This window comes from Ambystoma mexicanum, chromosome 9 (assembly GCF_040938575.1).
Source record: "Ambystoma mexicanum isolate Mex_15411 chromosome 9, UKY_AmexF1_1, whole genome shotgun sequence".
Classification (NCBI taxonomy): domain Eukaryota; kingdom Metazoa; phylum Chordata; class Amphibia; order Caudata; family Ambystomatidae; genus Ambystoma; species Ambystoma mexicanum.
The window spans coordinates 1,397,385,444-1,397,406,839 of record NC_090931.1 but is presented as its reverse complement, the minus strand read 5'-3'; the positions used below and the strand labels follow the sequence as shown (position 1 = coordinate 1,397,406,839).

The window sequence follows — 21,396 nt, the reverse complement described above, 5'->3', positions numbered from 1 at the left end:
TTAAACATAATGAAACCACTAACAAAACTAAGTACTAAACTACAAAAAAAGACTTCTCAATAAACGGAATATCAACAAAGATAACTTCGCAAACATCTGTGGAGGTGAATGGAGTCACACCACGAGCACAGAACCATATTTCAATGAAGAAGCATACAAACAAAAGCAAAAAACCCAATTGCCATACATAGTAGTGGACGAGGGTATGAAAAACCTAATACCACAAAAATATCCTCAGAAAACTCAGTATCACCTGTCCATTCCACTAAACCAATATGCCCAGTCTACAAATTACCATGCACATCAATGTTTAACATTGCCAAAAAATCTTTCAAATCTTTACGCTAGTTCCGCAATCAGTATGTGAAAGGCAAAGACAAATTAAAAATGAAACTACTACAAAATATGGACCGCTGTCCAGTGTGCAAATACACAGGACTACAAGGACATTCATTAGCCTGCATTTGCGGACCCCTTTGCAAAAGCACCTTCCACCATATCAAAATGATAGCAACACATCATTCAACTATAAGAAATCTGGTCCATAAACTGTACTATGCCAAAAGTCCTGCTTTAGCACTAACCAATTAAAAAAATTTTTAATTTTTTTTATTTACTTGTGCATAATCAAGAAAACAAGTGATTTTTACAAGGAATGAGTCCTAAACTGAAAAAGTCCTTGTTTTCTGAGATTTCAAAGTTTTCAGAGTTTCACCTAGCCGCTAAAGACTTAAGTCCGGGGGAGATGGTAAAACCAGGGAGATTCGAGAAGAGTCCGAGCCTTCAGGCCCACCACAGCAGGGATGCTAGATTGGCCTGAGCCATCCGAAGAGGTGGGGCCATGCCCGGTAGCGCTGATTTTGGTGAAAGCCGCTTCCAACAATTTGCACGTGGCAACAGCCCACCGAGTTTTTTCCCCTGAGATGAGGCGGCGCCACCATGTGTCCTCTTCAATCAAGACAAAATCTACCCATAAGGGTGACAAGAATGCACTGCGTTCCAGACTCAAGGAGGGACAGTTTAGCAAGAGGTGGCGGACTGTCTCAATAGAGTCAGGCTTTTTGCAAAGTCTGCATGCTTTGATGGCTGAAAGGTTTCTTAAACCCAGGATTTCTCTTGTGTGCAGCAGGTTCATGCAAGCTCTTAGGAACGTGCTCCTTAGTTTTTTGTTTGGGAATTTTGTGCAGTAGGCTAGTGGAGTTTTTAGCCTATTATACGTAGGTGCAGGTGATTCAGCAGCTTGCAGGACAATGCTTGTTTGATGATATCTATCCAGTCTTGATTCTTCAATTTTCCAAATACTTTTTGTGGATTGGAAATAAGGTCGTCTGTCGAGCATGCTAGATCTTGTAATTTATTTTTTTGTTTTTGTATCCAGGTCAAAAGGGTCTTAAAGTTCGTAAAGGCCAACTCCTGAGCGATGATGTTGAAAATGTTGAAAATGGGGCGGCCGTCTTGTATGAGAGTCTTCTTGTATAGTGCCAATGCAGATACACTGACGGTGGCGCTCAGAGATAGAAGCCCCAGCTTTCTTCTGATGGCTGAGATGGGAATCGTGTTTGGGAGGCCGAGAAGTGTTTTCCATATGTATCCCTCCAGTTTCTGCCAGAAGGGATTAGGCATGTTGATCATTGCGTCCATCCCGTAGGTTAGCGCCAGAACCATTTTGCCCTTATAAAAGTTAATAGCCGGAAGCATTGAGAATTTTCCAAACTTGCGATCAACCATTTTCAATTGAGAAGTTAAGTTTTTGGCTTTGGCCCACAGATATTGTTGCATGGTAGAGTCTTGTAGGGTCCCGTCGATGACAACTCCAAGATATTTAAAGTGTGAAACCATCATTCACTGACCAGGTGCTGGTGTTTTTCGTAGATTGCTGAGTTTTTGAAAAAATCCTAATTTTGGTTTTGGTCTTGTTTATGGACAAGTTGGTTATGTCAATGTAATTTGCTAAATTATCCAGCTGGCGTTGCAAGCCGATGGGCGTCTGATCAAGCAAAATCATGTCATCAGCGTATAGAATGCGGGATAGCTTAGAGTTGCCAAGTTTTGGGGGGAAACAGCGGACGTTAGCTTCTGAGTCTTTAAAGTCCCCCAGAAAGGCAACAAAAAGAGCGGGGGCCAGCGGGCATCCTTGCCTAACTCCTCTGTTGGCTTGGCAAAACTACCTCCCTCTGAATTAGTGAAAGGCATTCGTGGCAAAGTAGTTTATTTGCATTTAGATCTCAAAGAAAACGTACACACTCTGTGAGTGCAACGTCCAATAGATCAATCTTTAATTATCTTAGTAAATGGCATACCTACAAAAGGCAAAAAAAATTGGCAACAACTCGCGGACTTACATAAAGTTAGACAAGCCCTGCAATATCTAACAGACAACAATGACTACTGGAGAGAAATTGACATTGAAGAAAACCTGAGGGAAACCACCGAAATAATTCAAGACTCATCAGAAACTGGTCAACTTCAACTTCTAGATCCTGCTACAGAATCCAATATTTTAGACCATTATACAATTCATCCATTACATTCAAAAGACACCATAGATGATGCACTGGAAACATACCAAATGCGACAAGCCAAAGCATCTCCAATCAGCATATGGGAAAAAAGTATAGAAGCACGTGCCTTTCCTCTACTCTTTCCTACTGGAAAAGGAGCATGGTACAAATGATAGACCCACATAAATAACAGCATCACAATACCGCTCTTTACGAATGTATTCTGAAGATCCCAGATTCGGACAAAACGTGGAATACATATTGCACCTTCTCTTTCAAAGTGAACTAGCAACTCTATGCTACGGAGTTGCACACACATTGAAATACCCATTTTCAAAATATGTCAGCTACGGAATTACTACAAAAAAGAACAAGAAAAAGATGAGATTTTACAGTCAAGCATTACAAATCTTTTAGCAAACATGCGTGGTACAAAAGAATACTGGTTCCGACGTCACAGAGATGTACGCTGTATGATAAGAAACCTTGGCCCACCCACTTGGTTTGTGACATTAAGTGGTGCAGAATATGCATGGGAGGATTTACACGATTTCCTACGTATAGCAAACAAAAACAAAACAAACAGATATAAAAACACCAGGAGAACACAGCTCTCTAGATCCTGTGAATATATCAAGATATTTCCATAATCTCTTTATAGCTATGCTAATAAAACAGTTCTTTCCCTCTGAGGAGTGGTACACTTCTTTTGGAGAAAAGAATACCAAGCCAGAGGAGCACCAAACATCCACATGCTTTTGTGGATTAAAGATGCTCCTAAATTTGGTCAGCATAGTGATGCCACTGTTTTGCAGTTCCTCCAAAAATATGTCACTTGTGAAATCCCTTCACAAACAACACATAGTGACCTTCATGCACACATTTTACTACGCCAAATACTGCTTTGGTTTCCCTAGACCAGTTTCAACAACGGGTCAAGTAAACAACTTCGTGTCTTCAGTTAGACATAGTGTCAAAGGTAAATCACCTAAGAACATATATTACATAAAAAGAACAGAAGCATCAAAATAAATCAATGATTACAATGCAATCATTGACCTCCTATGGAATGCAAACATAGATGTGCAGTACATTGCAGACAATTCCACTGCAGTTGCACGATATGTCACAGCCTACTTAACCAAAGCAGAGAAAACAGAGCTTCAGGGCCTCTGGGATGACATATCATCTGACAAAACACCATCACAGAAATTGTACAGCATAGGCATAAAAATGCTCTCTCATAGAGAATAAGGCTGCTATGAAGCTGCAGACCGTTTAACCGGTACATCCTTGTAGGTAAAATCTGACAATATAGTATGGCTACGTCTTGGTCCAGCTGAATCTAGAAAAATAGTTCTCAAATCAGATGAGGACATAGAAACAATAGCCAAAACTGATCCCAACAGCCAAGACATTTTGAAAAACAATTTACTAGACACATACTACTAAACAGGAGCACCACTTTGGAAACCATGTGTCTCTACCACGTAGCCCAAAACTTCACATACAAAATAATATTAAACCAGATGAAAAGAAAGGTAGATACAGAGTAGCAAATTGTGAAGGCAGCTTATTGAAATTTACCAAACGCAGCTTAATTAATCATATCAAATTGTCATTAAAAACTCCTCAACATAAAGAACTGTATCACATGTCCCTGCTAGAACTTTTTAAACCATGGAGAAAAGAAGAAGAGTTACTGGATACGTATGACTCCTATGAAGACGCTTTCAAAGCAAATGAAAGCACTATAACAAACGTAAACTTTACACAGTACCAATCAATGTTGGATAATGAACAGCAAAAGGAAGAACTCCAGGCCCACTAGATGTGGACACTCCTGACAGTAGTCATCCTTCTGTAACAGGAAACCAAGAACCACTTGGACAGCCACTAATAGCAAATGAGGCAGAATTAGCCATGACAGAAATAGAAAACACCATGTGTCAGTATGAGCAATCTACAGAACACTTTGCTGAACTGAAATCACAACTAAACACTGAGCAGCGTAGCATTTAACAAGAAATAACAAAACAAATTGAACATGGTGTGCAACATGAAAATAAAAACTGTACCGGCCAAGATTACAAACCTATGCTGCCATACGGGAGTGGTCAAGCTGGTTCAGGCAAAACATTCTTAATCAAAATCATCAGCAAGTTCCTCCAACAACTGACAAACAAACTGTCAGCTGTTGTAACTGCCCCAACAGGTTTAGCTGTCTACAACATAGGCGGTATGACTTTACACTGATTACTACTCCTTCCATTAGAACACCAATACAAAGTAGACTATTACAAACTTTCTACAGAAGCTGCAATGGAACTACACAGAGTTTTCAAACAACTGAAAATGCTGCTAATAGATGAGGTGAGCCTGGTCTCCAACCTAATGTTGGCTTTAATTCACCTCAGACTACAAGAGTTCCTCAAAACAGACTACGAAGAGCTCTTTCGAGGAAAACCCATTATTGTTTTCAGAGATCTTCATCAAGTAACACCAGTGAAAGCTGAGCACATTTTTTAAACCTTAGGGCACAAACTGTGCCATGCAACTCTTGGCAGCATAGGAAATGTCAACCTTTCGCAACATTTCCAATACAGAGAATTAACTGGAAATATGCGGCAGTCTGCAGACCTGACATACGCCAATATTTTAAAAAGTATCAGTTGGTCTACTATCTCAAGAAGCACAAACTATATTAAAAACCAGGCCCATCCATGCTCTCTGTGGCCATAAATCATGGGCTACTGATGTCAAGGAACAATTAGCACACAAAAATGTCAATTGTATGTCCTTGATGCCAACTCTTGCAAACTGTTCAAAATTGAATGAAACAATGTTAAAAAAAAGAAATACAACCAATAGTTCAAATTGCCTCCACAGACAAACTGGACGTACATGGTATAACACTACCCATGTGTCAACAAGACACAACAAGGATAAATACCCTGGAAAACGATCTCTAACACAGCTGGTTTGGAGAAAATATTAAAATTATTTTTAAACTGTAGAGTAATGCTTAAACATAACTTTGACGTGGACCAAGGACTAGTTAATGGAGCACTTGGTACAGTTGTTGGCTTTCAAACATACCCACGTGACAACAATATTCAATTTGTCAATATTCTCTTTGACAAACTATCGGAAGTTAAAAGGATAGGACTCTGAACTGCCCGTTTCCTTCTTTTGAAAGACATGTATGTACGCAGAGAACAATTTTCTGTAACTCTAGCATATGCAGTCATCATTCACAAATCACAAGGTCTTACCCCAAATAAAGCATTGACAGATATCGGTAGCACAGTCTTAAAAGATGGCATGAGCTTTGTAGCACTAGCACGCTTATGTGCACTTGACAGACTATTTCTAAACAACTTTGATGCAACTAAAGTAAATGCTGATATTTCTTGAATTCTAGAATACAATAGACTGCGTTCACTCTACAACCCCATCTAAAAACCTATCCTGTTCCGCAAAAAGCAAAACATTGTAAAAGAAAACTACTTCAGACTCAATCTATGCAGGATTTCACAGCAATTCCTCCAAAGAAAGTAAAATAAGTTAATACTTCATCAAGAACCACAACCAAAGAAGAATCTACTGCTCCAAGTAACTCAACTACCTCTTCAAAGAAGCAACGCACATTCCCAACAAATGACTTGGACACAGAACTGTCAGATCCATTCAAATTTCCAAATACAACTGGTGTAAATTGCTATGCAAATGTAGAAATAAATATTCTATTCCAATTGCAACCAATTATTGACAACATTTACTAACACGGTACAGACCAATTGTGTTTGCAAATGTTAGTCCTTCATAGAAATGCAACCAACAAGCCTGACATCATGGAATAAGACAGGAATTGGACTACTGTGCTGGAATGTTCAAATTCACCATAAACTCACAAGAAGATCCACAAGAATTTCTAGGGTACTTGCTACAAATATTAGAAAACAAAAACATACCTATAAATGAAATCTTCCAGATTTCATACATGTGGAAACATACATGCACTCTTTGCAGACATGTAGTACAAGAAGAAGTTCCTAATGAACGCTTCGTATATGTATCCATACCTAACTGTGAATCCATTCCATTTCAGCAACTTGTACAAAATGCAAACCATGGCAGATTATGCACTACCTGCAATTCCGATAATCGTTCTACCTTACAAATATAGACACATAGTAAATACGTAATAGTAATGCTTTTACGTTATAATGCAGATGGTACTAAAAACAACTGCAAGCTGTCTGGATTCACATATGGTCAAGTATCACTTGGTAAGAAAACATTCACAACAATAGGTATAATCTACCACGCAGGAGCCACAACCAATGCAGGTCACTACTCTGCATATATAAAAAAGAATTGTGGATGTGGAGATTACCAGCAAATCTTGTAAACGCTTACTTAATATTCTTAAAACCAAAACTTTATAACTAATCTGTGTATGAACATAAACAAAACTTGAACTTCAAAACTATGACCAGTTCGAATACACCAACAGGTATCGAACTGACCCAAAAATCTGCAACAAAGAAACAGATAAATGAATACAACTAAAATTAAACAAGAAATAAACAGTTACAATACGCCAAAAGGTATCTAACTGACCCAAATATCTGCAACAAGCCAATAGATAGATGAACACCACTAAAATTGAAAAATAAACAAATAGAATACACCAACTGCTATCTAATTGCAACAATACTACCTACTACTAATACTAATACAATACTAATTCCAACTGAAAAACCATACACCTATTCAATTCCTCCTATTGAAATCAATAAAAGAAATATATTGTACCACAACGTAGACAGTTTTTTAAAAATCCAGCATGGATTTTTTCCCACAGACCCAATCATACAATCAACAAACACAGGAACTGAGCAAATTGCACAGTACACTGGTTTGAACTATAGTACTTCTAAAGTACTAACTATGAGGGTAGACAAAATACAGAAATGTCTACTATGCAATGCAATACTCATTATAAACTACCTACACTAACGTGATTTTTTTCTTTTATCACAGTGATTGAAAAAGGATGTGTTCTCCAACTACCCATGTCATGAAAAAACTGCATACAACCACAAAAAGTCAAACAGTAAGTATATAATGATTGGACTCAAACACCACAGCATAACACACCCATTCAAGCAAACACCTGACCATAAACCACAATCCAAAATGTTTGCTTCCATGGGTATCTTATGCTGCAGCGCTTCTGGCTAAACACTACAATCTTGACTACATGGCCTGGCCAAAACTCTTCATACAGCCTCAACAAAAGAAACAGTACATACTCTTCAATACCTACCCTCTTCACCCAATTCCCTGCACCCAAGACTCTAGGCCCTGGCCACAACCACTGCAGCATAACATACCCATAGAAACAAATACGTATGAAACGACCACAACCCAAAAACATAATACATCCACCTCAAAACTGTGCACTTCAAATAACAATCCAAGAATAATTACAACCAATGTACAAACTCTTCAATACATACCCTCTTCACCCAATGCTATTCTAATGACCCACCAAAACCAACATCATACTAAACTAAAATAGCCAGTAGTGCGCCCGTGTTTAGTATGTCCGCAGACAACCACGAACACCGCGAACACATCACGGCCTTCTCCCACCTAAACAAATACAGCATTTGACCCATCTCTTACTCCCCCACCCTCTCCAAGCACTCATACACACCAACACACTCAACAAAATTGGATTTATGCTCACTTCCAGCGCATGTCCGCGCATCCAATATGGTGGGCGCATCAAAATTTGACGCACCTCACACCTCATCCCAGCCAATCAGAGAGCATGTTGCGTGTCCGCGGACATGACGTAAGCCGATTGTCCAATTGGTGTCCTGTCTGCGGAGCGGACATAGATATCACTAATTTTTTTAGACCTACTTTTTGGTCGTTTTAAAAAGAACTACTGGAAGGATTTTCACCAAATATTCTAAAATCATGCTTTTGGGACCAAGCCGCCGCTCCTGCCGCAAATTTGGTGAAAATCCGTCCAGCGATTTGGGCTGTAGGCGGTACAGGCATTTTTTCTCCATTCATTCTATGGGGAAAAAAGAATTTGGGACCCCCTATAACTTTGCCCCCCCGGACCAAACTTTGCAAATAAATTTAGAGTGGGCCATATAGTTTTTTCACAAGGTTTGGTGAAGATTCATCCACGGGGAGCAAAGATATAAGAAGCTCAAAAAGTGCTCTTCCTATGGGTTTAGAAACGTAACCATAACTACATGGCCGCAACCGCAGGCCATGTGAGTCAAAACTAACATTTCTTTAGGGAGACACTTTTTTAGCAGGAGTGAGCAGTCTTAAAAACTACATTTATCGAATGCCTTGATTGAAAAAAATAATTATCTCTTGGTAAGCTGAAGGACAGAAAATGTTGCAGAAGACCGTACAGGTACCTACAAAAGTACCAGCAAGCCACCAAAAATCAGAATGCTTTAAAAAAGCGCTTGTGAAAATGTGTTGAGAAGGCACATCAACTGGAAGTTTAGTAGGTCAACTGGTTATTTCTGCAACAAGGTAGCTGCAAATGAAAGGTATATGGGTCGTATTAGTAGTTGGGCAGTGTAGAGAAAAAAAAGTGGTGGTAATTCAATTATTTTGACGGCAGCAGAATTATCACCAATTATAAAATCAAAGGCGAAAGTGGAGGATCTATCTCTAGCAACAAGCTGGAGGTGAATCTGCCAATTTACCACAAAAAATAAGCAAGTTTAGCGCTGGCCCAATTAGCACACATTTTTGCCAGTTAAATTGGAGATTCAGCAAATCCTCAGTCCTCAAATCGGCAGAGAAACAACTGCTGACCTTAGTGACAGTATAGTGGGATTGGATGCTGATGTGGACACTGCAGATGCTGATCCCATGGAATGTTTTGCAAAAACTGAAACCCAACGTGACACTAGACAAGGGAGTGAAAAAAGGGTTTGTGTATTTTGGTCGACCCCCAACTGGTCACATATGTGCTCCTCAATTTTTTTGTAACAGTTTTTACCACTAAAAGATAGATGTTGGGTTGGGGTCAGGAAATATTGGTGGGATGGGAGGGAGGGGAAGGGCTGTGGGGTGGAGGGTCTCCTCCCGCGATCCGTGGTACAAACGTATGGTAAAAATAAAGAAACGTGACCTGTTAAGGTTTTATTAAAACACAGATGGTAGGACAATGTTTCAATTTTTTGAATTTAGGAAACCCCCAGTGGACTGACAAAAAAAAACAGGGATTTCCAAGAGACCACAATACTATCTGAAAAATCCTAAGGACATTATGTTCCAGGTACAAGGTCAGCCAGCTACTAATACATGGAAAATCAATAATGTGCATGTCTATTTTGAGGCTTAAAATTGGCCAACATGTCTGCCACCTCCCTAGAGCGGGGCTGGGTGCATTGAGGTTGAAACAGCCAGGGTTACCACAGGCACCAGGCTCCAATGCAGCTGCCCCTCCTCCCCACTTGAGGTCAGTGCCATTTGTCAGTGTGGTTATTTTCAGCTTAAGCTTATTCGTTGAGTTCTCCCTTTCATTACACCACATCTTTATGCCCTGGTGGTTTCTTCCCTTGACTACTGTAATTCTCTTTTCCTTGCTCAGCCTGCGTATGTGATACAGCATATTCAACTCTGCGCTGTTCACATATTTCCCCTGTTCTTCGGATGTTGCACTGGCTCCCTGTAGCCATGCGCATCCGTTTGAAAGCTTTGTGCCTGGTACATGGTGCCTTTTATCAGCAAGGAGGTGAATATCTGCAGGATACGTTCTGGCCTTATGTTCCAGGATGGGCCCTACGCTCTGCCGACGCCTGTCTTCTCCTTGGTTCCGGCAGTGAGATATTGCTGCATTGGTGGGCAGTCTTTTTCGGTGGCGGCTGCAGGGTGTGAGAAACCTGAGGTGTCTTCCTGACTAGTCCCCGGGATCTGTCATCCAGGTGGCCAGGACATGGACATCGCTATTGGATCCAGTTTCAGGGGGTGGACGAGTGCGGGAGGATCACCTGGATGGGGGGTCCTCGGGGAGTGGAACATCGACGGGTGAGACAATGTACCCCCTTTCTTATAACACATTTTTCCCATTCTACCTTGTAGGATACTCAGAAGTTGTACTCCCCCCCCCCCCCCCCTGTTCCCACACAAACAATTTCCTACACGTGACAGACAACGGACCAACACCAGGGCCGTTTACCTGACATGTCCCAACACAAGGGTCAGGCAGAGTCAGACAATTAAAAATAACTACACACCCCCAACAGCCCTTTCACCTCCTACATAGGGATAAAAGGTGGAGCACGAAAGCACACTTCGAGCAAGGTCGAACGCACAATGAAGTAGCTATCCCGGACCGGCAGTTCAAGCGAAGGAGAAAGGTGGAGAGACCTGGAGGGACGATGAAGAGGGAATTGCCCTTACCCTTTACAACTCAGACCCATGAAGCCTCCAAATGGGAAAGCATAAGACCGAGAAGAACCGCTGGCGTGTGGTGTGACAGGTGGCAACGGCACACAGGGCCCTCCTGCGCTGATGGTCAAAGCAGGGGGAAGCGCTTGCCGCCGTGGTGCCTTCCTTGACTCTCCAGACAAGAAACTCCAACCATTCAGCACAGCTGGTGAGTTGGAGAAGACAGATTGTAAAAACAGAACTGTGCTGGGCCTAAGGTTGCAGGCGGCAACCTTGTTGAACAAAGAACTTGTTTAATTGAACTTTAAAGAAACCCTAGTAAAATGTTAGAAGCAGAGTGGTCAGGTGTTGCGGGTCAGCTAGTTTGAAGGCCTCTGACTGAAGCCCTTTTGGGTCGTGTTGTTTTGTTGAAACTATAAAAACCAAGAGGCCTTAGAAGAGGCTAGTGTGTTGTGTCAAAGTGGTCCTACTAGGGACGAGCAAAACCCATCGTACACTCGAAGGTTTTTGACACATTGGAGAAAACTGACTGAACTGGGAAACTGGTAAATGTGAACCTGACAGAGGGATGCCTGCGAGTTAAGGGTAAAACAGTGATATATCCGTGAACATTGTGACAAGTGTGAACCCGGCTGAGGGATGTCCACAATGGATAGTTAGCTAAAAACACATTGAGACTGTTGAGTGATACGTTTTTGAGTGAAAGGCCATAGTGAACCTGATTGAGGAAGGCGAAAGTTGCAAGAAGGATCAGAGCCTGCCTGAGGGGCATCCAAAGGGCGAAGAGCAATCGGCCAACATGAAAGATTATCAAATGAACTTTTGTTTTGTTTATGGTGCAGCAGGCTGTCATGATGCCTACCCACAAACATCCAGACCAAGCAGGCAGACCAGCAGGCATCCAGACACCTATTAAAGACCCAGCAACCCCGGCTAGGGGCTATCTGGGTTCAGTCCTGGTGCCATAGGTGCCAGGCTCATATATGGGATCAGTCCTGGCGCCATAGGCGCCAGGCTCATATGAATAAACTTACCTCAAGCAGACCATGCTGCAAAGAATCCAAGCCAACATGAGGCCTGGAAGGAACTACTTTGTTTCAGGGACTATTTTTTACTCGGGTGTGGTGTTGGGGAACTTCTTACCTGGGACTACTTTGGAGGCTATTTAAACCACGCCCGATGAGCAGCACATGCTTTGCGTTATTCTGCATCCTGCAGCGTAACGCTCACTGTGCCTGTCAGTTCTGCATCCAGTCTTCTGCCACGCCCGCCTCGAATCCAGAGCTCCTAGAAAGAAGGGAAATAAGAAGGAAAGGTTAGAACAAGAACATTACCTTCATTCCTCACCTGATCCTGGATCCTTCGCGCATCCGAACAAGGAAAAAGACTTCATTTGTGCGCGTTACACCGCCAGCTGGGGCGCCGCACTATACTTACCAGTCTTCCCAGCACCTCCTCCACCCGGCGCTGCTCCATCGTTCATCGCTGAACTCCCGGCACCTAAGGGAGACAAAGAAAGACAATAAGGTGAGCCGAGAGAACCAACAAAGACAATTGCTATTATTACCATAGACTTACTGAGTTATCGCCAGAGATATTATTCTTCTTCACGCCATATCTTCTTACGCCGCACCTGTAAGGAGAGAGAAAGCAATAGGTTAAACTCTGGAATTTTTTTACCGGACAGTGTTGGGTAACACAGACTCTTACCTAAAAGCAATCAGCTGCTTCGGGACAACCTCCACTCGAATCAAGCCGCTAGACTAAGGAAGGAATCGGACAAGAGTGAATAACAGACATTTTGAACTCTTAAGAACCAAATACTTACGGCTCCTCGCCACTTACCTCGGAGTCAATATTCGTCTGGAACTCACCCAATTTCTTCTGACCAGTGAAGTAACTGGTTATTTACACACCCCTGCACTCCACGCAGGATGGAGAGCTCATCATTCAAAACCAAAAGGTGAGACTGGTGAGAGGGAATATCGGAGGTGATTAGTGGAAAGACGGAAGGGGGGTCGGCTCACTCAATCCACGGGTGGCTAATTCCCTTTCTCCGCTTTCAGGAGAATACTCCTACGGGTCAAGCAGACGAAATCGAGCAGGCCAGTCCAGTCAGTCATCTCGGCACTATGAGTCACGTGGGTGGAGACCGCAGCTATCCAGTTCCGATCGACACCCCTGTGGGAGCCAGGTGAGCGTAACAGAACGCGAAGCCGCCCTACAAATTCCCACCCCGGCGTTATGGAGACCTCAGAAACTGACCAACTGGCCCAATTACTAGGGCAACTTAGGGCAGAAGTACATTCCGCCCGCCAAGAAACTAATGCTCTCAGGAGAGAACTGATTGTGTCTAAGGAACGCACTGATGATCTTGCTAGACAACTGCTGCAAAACCAAGCTGGGCAAACACCCTTACCTGGACTCGGGGGGAACCCGACCCCTGCTCCATCAAGCAACCCTGTGCAAATAGTTGTACCTGGAAATATTCCTTTAGCACCACCCGAATGCTTTTCCGGAGACCCAAAAAGGTTCGCCGTATTCATGAACCAGTGCCGCTTGCACTTTTTATGTAGACCTGGAGCCTTTCCGAACAATCAAGCCAAAGTAGCCTTCGTACTATCATATCTCAGTGGCAGCGCAGCTGATGGGTCAATTCCATTAGTCAACCAGGATGATCCTCTTCTTCGGGACTTTCAGGGCTTTCAAATAAGCATGGAAAGACTATTTGCCTGTCATTTACAAGGACAGGCCTTGGATAACAAACTTTTGTCCCTACGACAGGGTAACCAGGATCTGCTCACCTACATCGCAACCTTTAATAGGCTGGTGGTGGAAACCGGATGGCCTGAGGCAAAACGAATTACGTTATTTCATCGTGGACTCCGGGGAGAACTCAAAGATGTGTTAGCGCAAGTAGTGAATCCACCCAGGATTGCGCTGAATACATAGACTTGGGTGTCCAGCTAAATCACAGACTTCAGAACAGAAAGGCTGATCGAGCAAAATTTGAGAATCGGGTATTTATTAAACCTAACGTTACCCCCAAGGGAACAGATGCATCAGAACCCATGCAGAGCGGGGGGAGTTAAAGGACCCTTGACTCAAAAGGAAAAAGAAAAGAGACGACAATTGCAATTGTGTCTGTACTGTGGAACTTCGGGACATTTTCTACGGGATTGCCCCGTTAAACCACCCAAGAAGGTGGTAGGAGTTGTGGACAAAGCCATATAGAGCCTGACTCGGGAAACGACCACGCCCACCAAGCATAGAGGTCCGCTTGCCGAGCTGAAGAAAGGACACTCGGACCTAATTGTACCAATGGTCCTTATTGATCCAAGGCAGCCATCACGTATGGATGCAGTAAGAGCATACATTGATAGCGGGGCAATCGGAAACTACATGGACCACGAATTGGCTACAAGGATGAACCTGTCTCTTTGCAAAAAGACCACAACTGATGTCATCACCACTGTCGATGGGACTGAAATTGCCTCTGGACCAGTAACTCACTCCACCACAGAGGTGACGCTGTTGGGTCAAGATGGGCATCGAGAAAGCATTGTGTTTGACTTAATCAAGTCCCTGCAGTTCCAAATAATTCTGGGAATGCCGTGGTTGGAAACACATAATCCTTGTATTGAATGGCGAGAGAAGAGAATGACCTTCCCGGATTGTGCACACACCTGTTACCCGGAAAAAACCTTAAATAAAGGCTTGGCCACAGTCGTTAAACCAATTGCGCAGTTACCTCAGGAATATCAAGAATTTCAGGATGTTTTTCAGAAAGAACAGGCAAACACGTTACCACCTCACAGATGATACGATTGTCAGATCGATCTTTTACCCGGTGCACAACCTCCATGCAGCAGGATCTACGCCCTTACGGAGCCCGAAAACCTTCATCTATGACAATACCTGGATCAATACCTTGCTAATGGATTCATTCGTCCATCCAAGTCCCCTCGGCCTCAGCTTTATTCTTCGTGCCCAAAAAGGAAGGTGACCTTAGAACGTGCATTGATTACCGCGCATTAAACCAAATTACGATAAAAAAACAATACCCATTGCCTCTGATCCCCGAATTACTGGACCAAGTAAAGGATGCTTGTATCTACACCAAGTTAGATCTCTGAGAGGCATATCATCTGGTACGTGTAAAGAAAGACGACGAATGGAAGACTGCCTTTCGCACCAAGTATGGATTGGTCGAATATCAGGTGATGCCTTTCGGGTTGTGCAATGCACCGGCAACCTTCCAGTATTTTATGAACGATGTTCTTCGAGAACTCATTGACGTCTGTGTTATTGTATACATAGACGATATCCTTGTGTACTCCTCCTCAGAATCAGAGCATGTTAAGCACGTTCGTGCCGTTCTTGAAAAACGAGGCCAGCATAAGTTATATGCTAAATTAGAAAAATGTGTTTTTCACGCTACGGAAGTTGAATTCCTTTGATTTATCCTGACCCCAAAAGGAGTTTGAATGGACTCTCGAAAGGTGGACGCAATCCTCAAGTGGCCATCACCTAGTTCAGTTAAAGGAGTACAAAGCATGCTTGGATTTGCTAATTTTACCACAGATTAACTCCAGAATTCTCACATATTGTACACCCCATCACAGCAGTCTTGCGAAAGAATAAACGCTTCCTATGGACCGAAGAGGCTGAAAGGGCCTTGCAAGAACTAAAATTAAAATTCACATCTGCACCTGTTTTAAGGCACCCACGCCCTGAGCTTCCATACATAGTGGAAACTGATGCATCCAGTTTAGCCATGGGGGCTGTTCTTTCCCAAAAGGATCCTGAAACCGGCCGACTTCATCCAGTAGCATTCTGGTCAAGAAAATGTTCAGCACCCAAATTAAACTATGCAGTTACCGACAAGGAGTTATTGGCCATCAAATTTGCGTTCAAGGCCTGGTGGCATTATCTTCTCGGTGCCAGGCATACCATTATTGTAATCACCGATCACAGGAATTTACAATATTTGAAGACGACCAAGGCCCAATCATCACGTCAACTTAGATGGGTCTTGTTCTTCGCGGAATTCGATTTCGTGATTACTTATCGACCAGGTTGTAAAAATGGCAAAGCAGATGCCTTATCTCATTTAGGAATGGGAGAAGCATATTCGAACCCTGAACCGGTGCCTATAATTTCAGAGAAAAGAATCCTTGGTATAACTACCTTACAAACTCTAGAAGACATTCATTTAAAAATCCAACAACTTTTCGATCCAGCTGCTTTGCAGGATTGGCTAAAGAAAGGCCAAGATTATTCAGTCATCGATGAACTACCCTACTATCAAGGTCGTCTAGTCCTACCACACAAGGAACTACAAGAATTAGTCATCTCCAATTATCACGATGCTCTGATTGAAGGACACCCAGGAACTGCAAAGACAGAGGCCAAAATCAAAAGACAATTCTGGTGGCCCACCTGGCGAAAAGATGTAAAGTTATTTGTGCAATCTTGTGGTATCTGTGCCCAAAACAAGAGCCTGAAGAAGAAACCAGCTGGTCTTCTACAACCTTTGGATATTCCGCCTACACCATGGCACACCTTGTCCCTGGATTTTATTACCGACCTTCCCCCTTGTAGTGGATTTAACACCATTCTAGTTATAGTGGACCTTTTTGCCAAAATTGCTCACTTTATTCCTTTAAAAAGGTTACCTTCAGCTTCAACTTTGGCCAAGGAATTTCTTGAAAACATTGTCCGAATACATGGATTTCCTTCCGTGTTGGTCTCTGACCGAGGTAGTCAGTTTATTTCACAGTTTTGGAGGAAATGCTGTCAATTGGCGCAAATCGACGTGAGGTTATCAACCAGTCATCATCCCCAGACCGATGGGCAGACCGAGAGGACCAACCAGACTCTTGAACAATACCTACATTGCATGTTACACCAAACCCAAGGAAACTGGAAGGATATTTTATTGATTTCCGAATACGCATACAACTCTGTACATTCAGGAACCGGACAAAGCCCCTTTTATACCATATATGGGCATCATCCTCTGACCACAGAACTCGACTCGCCCCAACACTTGGAAATGCCCGCAGTGAACCATCTACACGCTAATATCACACAAGCCTTTAAGGAGGCAACTGAACATTTGAAACGAGCAAAAGAAAAATACAAGAAAAATGCAGATCAACATAGAAGTGAAGCTCCACAATACCAGGTTGCGAATCAAGTTTGGCTAGCTACAAGAAACCTGCCTCTAAAAGGAACTCAGACCTTTAACCCTAGATATTTGGGACCTTACACTATTAAAGCCATTATTAACCCAGTGGCCGTCAAATTGGAATTATCTTCTAATATGCAAATTCATCCCGTCTTTCATGTTTCACTTCTGAAGCCAGTACAACCCGGAACCAGGTTAATCAAACCACCTGACCCCATCCTAATAGACGGGGAACCCGAATTCGAAGTTAAAAATATCCTTGACTCTAAGATGGTCAAATCAAGACTTTTTTTATTTAATTGACTGGAAGGGTTACGGACCACAGGAAAGGTCATGGGAGCCTAGTGACCACGTTCATGCACCTCGATTGGTGAAAAGATTCCATCGGAATTTCCCAGACAAACCAGGACCAAGGGGAAGAACAACCTTAGGAGGGGCCTGGGGGGAGTGCTTTCATGATGCCTACCCCCGGACATCCAGACCAAGTCCATCAGTCCAGGGAGCAGGCATCCAGACACCAATTAAAGACCCAGCAACCCCGGCTAGGGGCTATCTGGGTTCAGTCCTGGCGCCATAGGCGCCAGGCTCATATATGGGATCAGTCCTGGCACCATAGGCGCCAGGCTCATATGAATTAACTTACCTCATGCAGACCATGCTGCAAAGAATCCAAGCCAACGTGAGGCCTGGAAGGAACTACTTTGTTTCAGGGAATATTTTTTACTCGGGTGTGGTGTTGGGGAACTTCTTACCTGGGACTACTTTGGAGGCTATTTAAACCACGCCCGATAAGCAGCACATGCTTCGCGTTATTCTGCATCCTGCAGCGTAACGTTCACTGTGCCTGTCAGTTCTGCATCCAGTCTTCTGCCACGCCCGCCTCGAATCCGGAGAGCCTAGAAAGAAGGGAAATAAGAAGGAAAGGTTAGAACAAGAACATTACCTTAATTCCTCACCTGATCCTGGATCCTTCGTGCATCCGAACAAGGAAAAAGGCTATATTTGTGCGCATCGCACCGCCAGCTGCAGCGCCGCACTATACTTCCCAGTCTTCACAGCACCTCCTCGACCCGGTGCTGCTCCATCGTTCATCGCCGAACTCCCGGCACCTAAGGGGGACAAAGAAAGACAATTAGGTGAGCTGAGAGAACCAACAAAGACAATTGCTATTATTACCATAGACTTACCGAGTTACCGCCGGAGATATTATCTTCTTACCTAAAAGCAATCAGCTGCTTCGGGACAACCTCCACTCGAATCAAGCCGCAAGACAAAGGAAGGAATCGGACAAGAGTGAATAACAGACATTTTGAACTCTTAAGAACCAAATACTTACGGCTCCTCGCCACTTACCTCGGAGTCTATATTCGTCTGGAACTCACCCAATTTCTTCTGACCAGTGAAGTAACTGGTTATTTACACGCCCCTGCACTCCACGCAGGATGGAGAGCTCATCATTCAAAACCAAAAGGTGAGACTGGTGAGAGGGAATATCGGAGGTGATTAGTGGAAAGACGGAAGGGGGGTCGGCTCACTCAATCCACGGGTGGCTAATTCCCTTTCTCCGCTTTCAGGAGAATACTCCTATGGGTCAAGCAGACGAAATCGAGCCGGCCAGTCCAGTCAGTCATCTCGGCACTACGAGTCACGTGGGTGGAGACCGCAGCTATCCAGTTCCGATCGACGCCCTTGTGGGAGCCAGGTGAGCGTAACACAGGCCTTCTAAGGCAATAAACTTTGCAGAAAAGAGATTTGGCTCGACAAGGTCCTGGCATCGTTGAAAGAAACTGTAACTTTGAGCACAGCAAACTCCTGGGCCTCACCAGCACAAAGGTCCTGACTTGTCCCGTGCTAAAAACATTGGGAAGGGAGACACCCGGCTATAACATCCTGACTTATCATTTGTGAACACTTCTTTCTTTTCTTGTCAACACTATCCCACACTCTTTTTGAACTTAGCTGGAAGGATTGGCAATAGGTTTTTTAGTATGGACCCTTTAGTTTTAAAAGATGCCACTAGGACTGCCTTATTATTTGATGGTCGTAGCTTGCTCCCATCTTAGATTTAGGTTCAGATTAGGTTTTTTTCCAACCCATTTATACAGTTTAATAAACACCCTTGAACTGTGATCACTTGTATCTGTCTTTAATGTTGCCACGATGAGTTCCTTACAAAGGCTGTGGAATATTCTTCCACAACCTTTGAGATCTACAGTCGACCATCTAGCTTTACGTAAAGCCCTGAAAACTCTTCTCTTCTAATCCTTCGGGCCCCTTTACTCCCCCACTCTTCAGTAGCGCCAAGATGACGTCAGGCCTTCATTCATTCATTCACTTCTGATCTGTCCTATTGGGAATCTACAAAAATAAGAGACACGGTTCGCCCCAAATTAGGGGGAACTTTGAATGCTGTAAAGGATAGACAATGAACTTCTCCCAAGAGGGCACTGAATAATGAGCTCTCCCAAACAAACCATTGGACTGGAAAAAATAAACTGAGGCGACAACGGAGTAGAGGCCTGTGCTGTGTGAACTGTGACTCTCTTTGGAGGCAGTCACCTTCTGAGGCCCCCCACCAGGTAGCCAAGGCCCATCTGGTGCTTCCTGCATCATGTGCAACAGCAGGACGTTGCCCGCATGACACCTGGACTCAGCCTCCCTTCCACAGCCCAGGTGCCACCTCAAGGAGCAACATGCCAAAAACTGGTGGAAAATGGGAGGAGGGCATTTGTGCTTGGTCCGCATATGTAGAGTGGCTGCAGTGGCCTGAGGCAGTGTCAGTGGGGAACTCAAGTGCCAGGCTGTGGTGGCAGCAGAGCAGCAGGTTGAAGATCTAATGCAAAACCGGGTGAAGATGTTGCATCGGCACCCAAGAGCCCATGCAGAAGGAATGAGACCCGGTCTCTGGTGCCCCATCTTGTGCACCCACCTGTGATGTCATGCCCTGCATGGCATTTGAGGAAGAGGAGATCACCCAGCCCACTGGCTCGGTCGAGAGTGGAAGCCATGGCCGTGCATGATAAGAATAATAATAATATCTAGTTTTATATAGCGCTACAAGACCGCAGGCATCAGAGCGCTGAGATAACAAATGATACTATTATTCCAAAGCGCGGCACTCAATTTATCGATATCGTAAGGATGAAAGGTTGAGTTGGCCCTGACGTGATTCAAACCTGCATCATCAGGCAGCACACAGATGTCGGAAACAGTGGCTCAGGAAGCACTCCTGAGCGGAAAGAATTTGGATTGTAAGGATATAAATCCAAGTAAGTACATGGATTGAAGGAGCTCCCACCTCCTTAGATGTTATTCAAGAACACCGGCACATGGATACCAAAAGTGATGCCCCATGGGAACATTTAATTAAAAGTAGTGCACTGGCAGACTCTAGCTTTTAAGGGTTGCAGTCGTTTTGGTTATGCTTAAGGTCGGAAAGCAATGTTTGTTCCATCTATATACACAGCCCACTGCTCAGAAGGCAACTAAATGAGAAGGAGTGGTCTGTGGTATTTGTCCATACCCGAGCTATCATCGGACTACAGGCTCTTTTGGTTCATTACAGTGCTCTCTCTCCAAGACATACTACTGAAGCAGTGGCGGAAGGACCGAATGGTGGGTCCTAAGCTAGTAATTAGCCCTGTGTTTTAGTAATGGCTGTAAGTAAAGGAGGACAGTTGCATTTTAAGCACAAGTAGCAAGAACATGAAAGGCTAATGTTTATGAACTGGGACAGTCGTCAGGCATACTATCATCTTCTCCACATCTTGTGCACAGTACAAAATGTTAATGAGATGAATATACCCCACTTTTCCAAACAAACATTGTGTGTTGTGTGGTCTTGGACATGTGAGTGCACCAACAAGAACTTATTATTTTCAGGTGATTTAGATATACAATTAACGCTTTTGCTCTCCACAGGTTACGCTGCTATATCTGTATTGAGGTTTCTGCCTGGGATTCAGGTTTCTAGCCTTGCCCTATATACTGCTTGTCCTCCCAGAGTACCAAAGCAAACATGCCTCCCTGCCTAAGCTTGAATGGGTGGTGTAGCTATATGCATCTCAGTTGGTGAAGTCACCAAGCACATTGGGAGATTTCCCATACATTTAACAAGGGCTACACTATTGCTATGAGGTCATTCACTGGCACAGACTCTGCCAGCATAATGTGTACTGATTCTGCAATTAACCTGAGATTCCTTTAAACTGCTTGTTCCTGCAAAGTACATTTAAAAAAAAAATGAAAATAAAA

General features: G+C 43.5%; 1 protein-coding gene across 1 annotated transcript in view; it reads right to left on the bottom strand.

Annotated features, from left to right (window-relative positions):
• XRCC5 (X-ray repair cross complementing 5) overlaps positions 1 to 21,396 on the bottom strand; it is a 1,556,689-nt gene that overhangs the window by 38,859 nt on the left and 1,496,434 nt on the right. The gene's annotated exons all lie outside the window — the stretch shown is intronic.